This window comes from Triticum urartu, chromosome 2 (assembly GCF_003073215.2).
Source record: "Triticum urartu cultivar G1812 chromosome 2, Tu2.1, whole genome shotgun sequence".
Classification (NCBI taxonomy): Eukaryota; Viridiplantae; Streptophyta; class Magnoliopsida; order Poales; family Poaceae; genus Triticum; species Triticum urartu.
In genome coordinates, this window is record NC_053023.1 from 469,675,042 (window position 1) to 469,687,377 (window position 12,336).

Sequence of the window (12,336 nt, forward strand, 5' to 3'; positions counted from 1 at the left end):
GGCCTCTGTAACCTTCGCTGTACATTTGTCGAGTGAGCGCCCCGCACCGTCGACTATACCGGTGATTCCTTCAGTCGTCCCATCTCACGCCTCGGAGGTCCAAGCTGCTGCACCTGGGTCGTCTGTCCTCTTCTTCACCAGCTACCCTGTCCCGGAAAACCGGTCGGATGTGGCTGCGGAAGCCATCTGTCAGGCTAACGTGATGATGGAGCGGATGAAGACGGTGCACGAGAATAGCCAGGCCGCTTACGATGCCTGCGCTGCTCTCCGAGCCAATGTCCAGGTAAGAAACTTTCAACTGATTTTGTTCTATCAGGATATGCTACCCGAAATTTTTTCTTCTATACAATCTCCTGTTGTTTGCGTCGAATCTGTACACCCGCTGGGTGTTTTGTTGTCTTTGGTGTTTGTGCTCTTCCAGTCGGTCTGGGCGAGTAGGATCTAAACCGGTGGAGGCACGCTAAGTGCACCCACTGGGTGTAGTCCCCGAGACCGTAGTCGACTGCTGGCAGTTGACTGGGGTCTAAGTTCTTTTTCCTTTCTTTTCTTCCACTCGACCCGGGCGGACCAGTCAAATGGGATCTGAACCAGTGGGGGCACGTCAAGTGCACCCACTAGGTGTAGTCCCCGAGACCGCGGTCGACTGCTGGCAGTCGGCCGGGGTCTGAATAGTTTTTTTTACTCGACCCGGGCGGACCGGTCGAGTGGGGTCTGGATCAACGGGGGCACGCCAAGTGCACCCGCTGGGTGTAGTCCCCGAGACCACAGTCGACTGCGTGCAGTCGGCTGGGGTCTTAAGTGACCTCTTTAGGTTTTATCCACTCGGAAGTAAACAACCTTTGATCTTGTCGATTGACACGTCTTTTGCCTTCTGCAGAAGTCTTGTACTCTCATTTCCAAGTTTGCTGAACTTGAGGAGAAGCAGAGGCAACTCAACCTTGACTTGGAATTGGCCTAGTAGAATCTGAAGAAAGCTCAAGATGAAGCTGCTGGTATGGAAGGTAACTGCCTGTCGACTGTCTTTCAATATATTTCTTCGATCTCTTGTTTGATTCGATTGCTTCTTTTGCAGAGAAAATGAAGTTGGCTCTGGAGAAGAAGGATTCGGACCTTGCCGCCGCGCAGAAAGAAGCCCAAGATAAAACTGCCCTTGCAGACCAGAAGCTGGCTTCAGTCGGAGCGCTGGAAGGGGAGGTGAACAAACTGAAGTCCTGCCTCAATGAGTCCAACCAAGAAGTGAGTCGTCTAAAGAAGGATAAAATTTTCCTGAATGAAAAGCTGGAGTCTACGGTCCACAAGAGGAATGACACGGAAGCTTATCTGAGAACTCTCGCCAAGAAGCTCTATCTGATGCTGGAAGGTACTCCTTTCAACCCGATTGTGTTGATGCTTGCAAATGAACCCTGTCTAGTCGACTCACTAATTTTTTGACTGCAGAATTCTGCCAAGACTTTGACGAGGAAACTGGAAGGGTCGAGATAGGTCTGGACCCTATCGCTTCTCCAGTTTGCGACGAAACTGCAATGAACGTGCTCCGACTGGAGTCTCGTGTCACCGGCGTCACAAGCTACCTCGCGCGTTTGAAGGAAGCAGTCTCACGAGTCGACTCATTGCTCTGGCCAAGGGCGACGCTTCAAAATGACCTGGAATCCCTGATGGCTCGACTCAACGAGATCCCTGACTGAGTGCAAGAATGGAAGAAATCATCCGCCCGGTGTGGTGCTGACGTGGCACTGTCCTTGGTGCGAGTCCACTACAAGGAAGCTCGTGAAGACAAGCTGGCGGCGATCAAGGTCGCTAACACCAAAAAGCATGACTTCCGGTCCTTCATGGAGACTTTCATCGCTACTGCCACTCGGATCGCGGATGGGATCGACTTGGACGAATTCGTCGAGCCTGCTAGCCCTCCTCCTGCCGAGTGAACAAACTTATGAGACTTGAATCTGCCTTAAATTTGCCTCAGAATGCCGAGTGATTGCTGTAACCGTTAAACTCCTTCGGGCTTGATGCTCGAATACTTTTGGTTTGCTGCTTGAAACTTTAGGATTTATCCGAATTTGGTTTATTTCTGAATATGCTTGCGTTTTGCCTTCAAGTGGACTTTGTTCTCTGCTCGGAATAGTCTTTGCGCTGGAGATGCAGCTCTGAGGTGGTGACTCCAGTCGACCTGCGCTTCGTCGTCCTTGCGGATAGGGATGGAGCATGATACGTCTCCAACGTATCTATAATTTTTGATTGCTCCATGCTATATTATCTACTGTTTTGGACTATATTGGGCTTTATTTTCCACTTTTATATTATTTTTGGGACTAACCTATTAACCGAAGGCCCAGCCCAGAATTGCTGTTTTTTGCCTATTTCAGTGTTTCGGATAAACGGAATATCAAACGGAGTCCAAACGGAATAAAATCTCCGGGAACGTGATTTTCTCACTGAACGTGATCCAGGAGACTTGGACCCTGCTCCAAGGAACAAAAGAGGCGGTCACGAAGGTGGGGGGCGCCCCCCTAGGGCGCGCCCCTCTGCCTCATGGGCCCCTCGTTGCTCCTCCGGCGTACTTCTTCCTCCTATATATACACACGTACCCCAATCGATCAGAACAGGAGCCAAAAACCTAATTCCATCGCCGCAACTTTCTATATCCATGAGATCCCATCTTGGAGCCTGTTCCGGAGCTCCGCCGGAAGAGGGCCGTCATCACGGAGGGCTTCTACATCATCATAGCCTCTCCGATGAAGTGTGAGTAGTTTACCTCAGACCTTCGGGTCCATAGTTAGTAGCTAGATGGCTTCTTCTCTCTCTTTGAATCTCAATACAAAGTTCTCCCCCTCTCTTGTGGAGATCTATTCGATGTAATCTTCTTTTTGCGGTGTGTTTGTTGAGACCGATGAATTGTGGGTTTATGATCAAGTCTATCTATGAATAATATTTGAATCTTCTCTGAATTCTTTTATGTATGATTGGTTATCTTTGCAAGTCTCTTCGAATTATTCGTTTGGTTTGGCCAACTAGATTGGTAGTTCTTGCCATGGGAGAAGTGCTTAGCTTTGGGTTCGATCCTGCGGTGTCCTTACCCAGTGACAGAAGGGGCAGCAAGGCACGTATTGTATTGTTGCCATCGAGGATAACAAGATGGGGTTTATTTCATATTGCATGAATTTATCTCTCTACATCATGTCATCTTGCTTAAGGCGTTACTCTGTTTTTAACTTAATACTCTAGATGCATGATGGATAGCGGTCGATGAGTGGAGTAATAGTAGTAGATGTAGAATCGTTTCGATCTACTTGTCATGGACGTGATGCCTATATACATGATCATGCCTAGATATTCTCATAACTATGCTCAATTATGTCAATTGCTCAACAGTAATTTGTTCACCCACCGTAGAATACTTATGCTCTTGAGAGAAGGCACTAGTGAAACCTATGGCCCCCGGGTCTATTCTCATCATATCAATCTCCATTACTTTAATCTTGCTTTGCTTTTTTACTTTGCCTTTAGTTTTTACTTTGCATCTTTATACCAAAAATATTATATCTATCAGATCTCACTCTCGTAAGTGACCGTGAAGGGCTTGACAACCCCTAATCGCGTTGGTTGCGAGTAGCTATCGCTTTGTGCAGGTACGAGGGACTTGAGCGTGGGCTCCTACTGGATTGATACCTTGGTTCTCAAAAACTGAGGGAAATACTTACGCTACTCTGTTGCATCATCCCCTTCCTCTTCGGGGAAAACCAACGCAAGCTCAAGACGTAGCAAGAAGGATTTCTAGCGCCGTTGCCGGGGAGTCCACGCAAAAAGTCAACATACCAAGTACCCATCACAATCCCTATCCCTCGCATTACATTATTTGCCATTTGCCTCTCATTTTCCTCTCCCCCCAATTCACCCTTGCAGTTTTATTTGCCCTCTCTCTATCCTCCCTCTCTATTTGCCTCTTTTTGCTCGTTTGCTTTTTGTTTGCTCGTGTGTTAGTTTGCTTGCTTGTCGCGATGGCTCAGCCGAGATTTGGTGATCTTCACCTTAAAAGGTTAGAGGAGATCGAAACCAATGTTAGGAAGTTTATGGTTTTGCAATTTGAGCATAATAATTTCTTTAGAAACGAGCTTAAGGAACAAAAAAGTTATATGAGTTATATGAATAAAGAGCTTGATTATATGTCTAAAGAATTTGAGGGTATAAGATCCCAAATTGCTCGTCTAGAAAAAATGACTGCTGAAATTTCGGACATGCAAGCCACCTTAGTTAATAAGATGACTGCTAAACCAGATACCTATGAAAATCAAGATGAATATCTAAAAGTTATTAATGTGTCTCCTATTAAATCTTTATTTTGCAATATGAATCTTGATGAAACTGAATATGATCTTCCTTTACCTAGACGGCATTCTAAAAATTCGGAGTGTTTAGATCTTAATGATGAAATTGATGAAAGTGGGATTGAAAGAAATAAAAATCTAGATGTTGCTAAACCCACTATATTGGATTTCAAGGAATTTAACTATGAAAGTTGCTCTTTAATTTATTGTATTTCCTTGTTGCAATCCGTGCTAAATTCTCCACATGCTTATAGTCAAAATAAAGCCTTCACCGAACATATTGTTGATGCCTTGATGCAATCTTATGAAGAAAAACTTGAGTTGAAAGTTTCTATCCCAAGAAAACTCTATGATGAGTGGGAACCAACTATTAAAATTAAAATTAAAGATCATGAGTTTTATCCTTTGTGTGATTTGGGTGCTAGTGTCTCTACTATTCCCAAGACTTTGTGTGATTTACTAGATTTCCGTAACTTTGATGATTGCTCTCTAAACTTGCATCTTGCGGATTCCACTATTAAGAAACCTATGGGAAGGATTAATGATGTTCTTATTGTTGCAAATAGGAATTATGTGCCCGTAGATTTCATTGTTCTTGATATAGATTGCAATCCTTCTTGCCCTATTATTCTTGGTAGACCTTTCCTTAGAATGGTTGGTGCGATTATTGATATGAAGGAAGGGAATATTAGATTTCAATTTCCATTAAAAAGGGCATGGAACACTTTCCAAGAAAGAAAATAAAATTACCATATGAAACTATCATGAGAGCCACTTATGGATTGCCTACCAAAGATGGCAATACCTAGATCTATCCTCGCTTTTATGCCTAGCTAGGGGCGTTAAACGATAGCGCTTGTTGGGAGGCAACCCAATTTTATTTTTATTCCTTGCCTTTTGCTCCTGTTTAGTAATAAATAAATTATTTAGCCTCTGTTTTGGTTGCATTTTTTTGTGTTTAATTAGTGTTTGTGCCAAGTAGAACCGTTGGGAAGACTTGGAGAAAGTCTTGTTGAACTTGCTGTAAAAAACAGAAACTTTAGCGCTCACGAGAACTGCTGTCATTTTTATTTGAAGAGTGATATTTAGTTAATTATTTTTGAAGTTGATTAATAGATAAATTCCTCACGTCCAGAAATTTATTTTAGAATTTTTGGGGTTCCAGATCTTGCGCTAGCTATAGATTACTACAGACTGTTCTGTTTTTGACAGATTCTGTTTTTCGTGTGCTGTTTGCTTATTTTGATGAATCTATGGCTAGTAAAATAGTTTATAATCCATAGAGAAGTTGGAATACAGTAGGTTTAACACCAATATAAATAAAGAATGAGTTCATTGCAGTACCTTGAAGTGGTCTTTTGTTTTCTTTCGCTAACGGAGCTCACGAGTTTTCTATTTTGAGTTTTGTGTTGTGAAGTTTTCAAGTTTTGGGTGAATTCTTTTGATGGATCATGGAACAAGGAATGGAAAGGGCCTAAGCTTGGGGATGTCCATGTAACCCTCAATATAATCCAAGGACACCAAGAAGTCAAAGCTTGGGATGCCCCGGAAGGCATTCCCTCTTTCGTCCACTTCCATCGGTAATTTACTTGGAGCTATATTGATCTCTGATGCTTCACTTAAATTATTTTGAGATTATCTTAATAGCATGGTAATTTGCCTAATAATAATATGCTTGGTATTCAAGATTGGTGAAACTTTCTTTTGAATGCATTGAATACTAAGAAAAGATTGAAGCATGATAATTGTTTTGAGATATGGAGGTGATAATATTAAAGTCATGCTAGTTGAGTAGTTGTGAATTCAAAGAATACTTGTGTTAGAGTTTGTGATTCCTGTAGCATGCACGTATGGTGAACCGTTATGTAACGAAGTCGGAGCATGATTTGTTTTTGATTGTCTTCCTTATGAGTGGCGGTCGGGGACGAGCGATGGTCTTTTCCTACCAATATATCCCCCTAGGAGCATGCGTGTAATACTTTTCTTTGATAACTTCTAGATTTTTGCAATAAGTATATGAGTTCTTTATGACTAATATTGAGTCCATGGATTATACGCACTCTCACCCTTCCACCTTTGCTAGCCTCTCTAATACCGCGCACTTTTCGCCGGTATCACACACCTACCATATACCTTCCTCAAAACAACCACCATACCAACCTATTATGGCATTTCCATAGCCATTCCGAGATATATTGCCATGCAACTTTCCACCATCTAGTTCATCATGACACATTCATCATTGTCATATTGCTTAGCATGATCATGTAGTTGACATAGTATTTGTGGCAAAGCCACCGTTCATAATTTCTTCATACTTGTCACTCTTGATTCATTGCATATCCCGGTACACCGCCGGAGGCATCCATATAGAGTCATACTTTGTTTTAGAATCGAGTTGTTATCATTGAGTTGTAAATAAATAGAAGTGTGATGATCATCATTCAATAGAGAATTGTCCCAATAAAAAAAGAGAGAAAGGCCAAAGAAAAAAAAAGGCCCAAAAAAAGAAAATAAATAAAAAGGGGCAATGCTACTATCCTTTTTCCACACTTGTGCTTCAAAGTAGCACCATGATATAGCAAGTCTCATATATTGTGCTTCAAAGTAGCACCATGTTCTTCATATAGAGAGTCTCATATGTTGTCACTTTCATACACTAGTGGGAATTTTACATTATAGAACTTGGCTTGCATATTCCAATGATGGGCTTCCTCAAAATTGCCCTAGGTCTTCGTGAGCAAGCAAGTTGGATGCACACCCACTAGTTTCTTTCGTTGAGCTTTCATACATTTATAGCTCTAGTGCATCCGTTGCATGGCAATCCCTACTCACTCACATTGATATCTATTGATGGGCATCTCCATAGCCCGTTGATACGCCTAGTTGATGTGAGACTATCTTCCCCTCCTTTTTGTCTTCTCCACAACCACCATTCTATTCCACCTATAGTGCTATATCCATGGCTCACGCTCATGTATTGCGTGAAGATTGAAAAAGTTTTGAAAAAGTTAGAGTATTAAACAATTGCTTGGCTTGTCATCGGGGTTGTGCATGATTTAAATACTTTGTGTGGTGAAGATGGAGCATAGCCAGACTATATGATTTTGTAGGGATAACTTTCTTTGGCCATGTTATTTTTGTTGGAAATGTGCCCTAGAGGCAATAATGAAAGCATTATTATTATATTTCTTTGTTCATGATAATTGTCTTTATTCATGCTATAATTGTATTATCCGGAAATCGTAATACATGTGTGAATAACAGACACCAACATGTCCCTAGTAAGCCTCTAGTTGACTAGCTCGTTTATCAACAGATAGTCATGGTTTCCTGGCTATGGACATTAGATGTCATTGATAATGGGATCACATCATTAGGAGAATGATGTGATGGACAAGACCCAATCCTAAGCATAGCGCAAGATCGTGTAGTTCGTTTGCTAGAGCTTTTCCAATGTCAAGTATCTTTTTGTTTGACCATGAGATCGTGTAACTCCCGGATACCGTAGGAGTGCTTTGGGTGTACCAAACGTCACAACGTAACTGGGTGACTATAAAGGTGCACTACAGGTATCTCCGAAAGTGTCTGTTGGGTTGACACGGATCGAGACTGGGATTTGTCACTCCGTATGACGGAGAGGTATCACTGGGCCCACTCGGTAATGCATCATCATAATGAGCTCAAAGTGACCAAGTGTCTGGTCACGGGATCATGCATTACGGTATGAGTAAAGTGACTTGCCGGTAACGAGATTAAACGAGGTATTGGGATACCGACGATCGAATATCGGTCAAGTAACATACCGATTGACAAAGGGAATTGTATACGGGGTTGATTGAATCCTCGACATCGTGGTTCATCCGATGAGATCATCGTGGAGTATGTGGGAGCCAACATGGGTATCCAGATCCCGCTGTTGGTTATTGACCGGAGAGTCGTCTCGGTCATGTCTACATGTCTCCCGAACCCGTAGGGTCTACACACTTAAGGTTCGGTGACGCTAGGGTTGTAGGGATATGTATATGCAGTAACCCGAATGTTGTTCGGAGTCTCGGATGAGATCCCGGACGTCACGAGGAGTTCCGGAATGGTCCGGAGGTAAAGATTTATATATGGGAAGTCTTGTTTCGGGCATCGGGACAAGTTTCGGGGTTATCGGTATTGTACCGGGACCACCGGAAGGGTCCCGGGGGTCCACCGGGTGGGTCCACCTATCCCGGGGGGCCACATGGGCTATAAGGGGGTGCGCCTTGGCCTACATGGGCCAAGTGCACCAGCCCCAAGAGGCCCATGCGCCTAGGGTTACAAGGGGAAAGAGTCCTAGGAGGGGAAGGCACCTCCTAGGTGCCTTGGGAGGGAGGGACTCCCCCTTGGCCGCCGCCCCACCCTAGGAGATTGGATCTCCTAGGGCCGGTGCCCCCCCCTTGGCCCTCCTATATATAGTGGGGGAAGGAGGGCTTTCATCCCACGCCTTTGGTTGCCTCCTTCTCCCTCTCCAACACCTCCTCCTCCTCCATAGCGCTTGGCGAAGCCCTGCCGGAGTACTGCAGCTCCATCAACACCACGCCGTCGTGCTGCTGCTGGTGCCATCTCCCTCAACCTCTCCTCTCCCCTTGCTGGATCAAGAAGGAGGAGACGTGGCTGTTCCGTACGTGTGTTGAACGCGGAGGTGCCGTCCGTTCGGTGCTAGGATCTCCGGTGATTTGGATCACGTCGTGTACGACTACCTCATCCCCGTTGTTTGAACGCTTCCGCTCGCGATCTACAAAGGTATGTAGATGCATCTAATCACTCGTTGCTAGATGAACTCCTAGATGGATCTTGGTGAAACCGTAGGAAATTTTTTGTTTTCTGCAACGTTCCCCAACAGTGGTATCAGAGCTAGGTCTATGCGTAGTTCTTTTTGCACGAGTAGAACACAATTTGTTGTGGGCGTTGATGTTGTCAACTTTCTTGCCGCTACTAGTCTTATCTTGCTTCAACGTTATTGTGGGATGAAGCGGCCCGGACCAACCTTACACGTATACTTACGTGAGACCGGTTCCACCGACTAACATGCACTAGTTGCATAAGGTGGCTGGCGGGTGTCTGTCTCTCCTACTTTAGTTGGAGCGGATTCGATGAAAAGGGTCCTTATGAAGGGTAAATAGAAGTTGACAAATCACGTTGTGGCTTTCACGTAGGTAAGAACACGTTCTTGCTAGAACCCTACTTCAGCCACGTAAAACTTGCAAACAACATTTAGAGGACGTCTAACTTGTTTTTGCAGCAAGTGCTTTGTGATATGATATGGCCAAAGTTGTGATGAATGATGAATGATCTATATGTGATGTATGAGATGTTCATACCATTGTAATAGGAATCACGACTTGCATGTCGATGAGTATGACAACCGGCAGGAGCCATAGGAGTTGTCTTTATTTTGTATGACCTGCGTGTCATTGAGAAACGCCATGTAAATTACTTTACTTTATTGCTAAACGCGTTAGCCATAGTAGTAGAAGTAATAGTTGGCGAGCAACTTCATGGAGACACAATGATAGAGATCATGATGATGGAGATCATGGTGTCATGCCGGTGACAAGATGATCATGGAGCCCCAAGATGGAGATTAAAGGAGCTATGTGATATTGGCCATATCATGTCACTTTTATTATTTGATTGCATGTGATGTTTATCATGTTTTTCATCTTGTTTGCTTAGAACGACGGTAGTAAATAAGATGATCCCTCACAACAATTTCAAGAAGTGTTCTCCCCTAACTGTGCACCGTTGCTAAAGTTTGTCGTTTCGAAGCACCACGTGATGATCGGGTGTGATAGATCCTTACGTTCACATACAACGGGTGTAAGACAGTTTTACACATGCAAAACACTTAGGGTTAACTTGACGAGCCTAGCATGTGTATAGACATGGCCTCGGAACACAGAAGACCGAAAGGTCGAGCATGAGTCGTATAGAAGATACGATCAACATGAAGATGTTCACCGACGTTGACTAGTCCGTCTCACGTGATGATCGGACACGGCCTAGTTGACTCGGATCATGTTATACTTAGATGACTAGAAGAGGGATGTCTATCTAAGTGGGAGTTCATTGAATAATTTGATTGGATGAACTTAATTATCATAAACTTAGTCTAAAATCTTTACAATATGTCTTGTAGATCAAATGGCCAACGTTGTCTTCAATTTCAACGCGTTCCTAGAGAAAACCAAGCTGAAAGACGATGGCAGCAACTATATGGACTGGGTCCGAAACCTGAGGATCATCCTCATAGCTGCCAAGAAAGATTATGTCCTACAAGCACCGCTAGGTGATCCACCCGTCCCACAGAACCAAGACGTTATGAACGCTTGGCAGACACGTGCTGATGACTACTCCCTCGTTCAGTGCGGCATGCTTTACATCTTAGAGCCGGGGCTCCAAAAGCGTTTTGAGAGACATGGAGCATATGAGATGTTCGAAGAGCTGAAAATGGTTTTTCAAGCTCATGCCCGGGTCGAGAGATATGAAGTCTCTGACAAATTCTTCAGCTGTAAGATGGAGGAAAATAGTTCTGTCAGTGAGCACATACTCACTATGTCTGGGTTGCATAACCGCTTGACTTAGCTGGGAGTTAATCTCCCGGATGACGCGGTCATTGACCGAATCCTCCAGTCGCTTCCACCAAGCTACAAGAGCTTTGTGATGAACTTCAATATGCAGGGGATGCAAAAGACCATTCCTGAGGTATTTGCAATGCTGAAATCAGCAGAGGTAGAAGTCAAGAAGGAACATCAAGTGTTGATGGTAAATAAAACCACTAAGTTCAAGAAGGGCAAGGGTAAAAAGAACTCCAAGAAGGACGGCAAGGAAGTTGCCGCGCCTAGCAAGCAAGCTGCTGGGAAGAAACCAAAGAATGGACCCAAGCCCGAGACTGAGTGCTTTTATTGCAAAGGGAAGGGTCACTGGAAACGGAACTACCCCAAATACTTAGCGGACAAGAAGGCCGGCAAAACCAAAGGTATATTTGATATACATGTAATTGATGTGTACCTTACCAGTACTCGTAGTAACTCCTGGGTATTTGATACCGGTGCCGTTGCTCATATTTGTAACTCACAGCAGGAGCTACGGAATAAACGGAGACTGGCGAAGGACGAGGTGACGATGCGCGTCGGGAATGGTTCCAAGGTCGATGTGATCGCCGTCGGCACGCTACCTCTACATTTACCTACGGGATTAGTTATAAACCTCAATAATTGTTATTTAGTGCCAATTTTGAGCATGAACATTGTATCAGGATCTCGTTTAATACGAGATGGCTACTCATTTAAATCCGAGAATAATGGTTGTTCTATTTATATGAGAGATATGTTTTATGGTCATGCTCCGATGGTCAATGGTTTATTCTTAATGAATCTCGAACGTAATATTACACATATTCATAGTGTGAATACCAAAAGATTTAAGGTTGATAATGATAGTCCCACATACTTGTGGCACTGCCGCCTTGGTCACATAGGTGTCAAACGCATGAAGAAGCTCCATGCAGATGGACTTTTAGAGTCTCTTGATTATGAATCATTTGACACGTGCGAACCATGCCTCATGGGTAAAATGACCAAGACTCCGTTCTCAGGAACAATGGAGCGAGCAACCAACTTATTGGAAATCATACATACTGATGTGTGCGGTCCAATGAGTGTTGAGGCTCGCGGTGGCTATCGTTATGTTCTCACCCTCACTGATGACTTGAGTAGATATGGGTATGTCTACTTAATGAAACACAAGTCTGGAACCTTTGAAAAGTTCAAGGAATTTCAGAGTGAGGTTGAGAATCAACGTGACAGGAAAATCAAGTTTCTGCGATCAGATCGTGGAGGAGAATACTTGAGTCACGAATTTGGCACACACCTAAGAAAATGTGGAATAGTTTCACAACTCACGCCGCCTGGAACACCTCAGCGTAATGGTGTGTCCGAATGTCGTAATCGCACTCTATTAGATATGGTGCGATCTATGATGT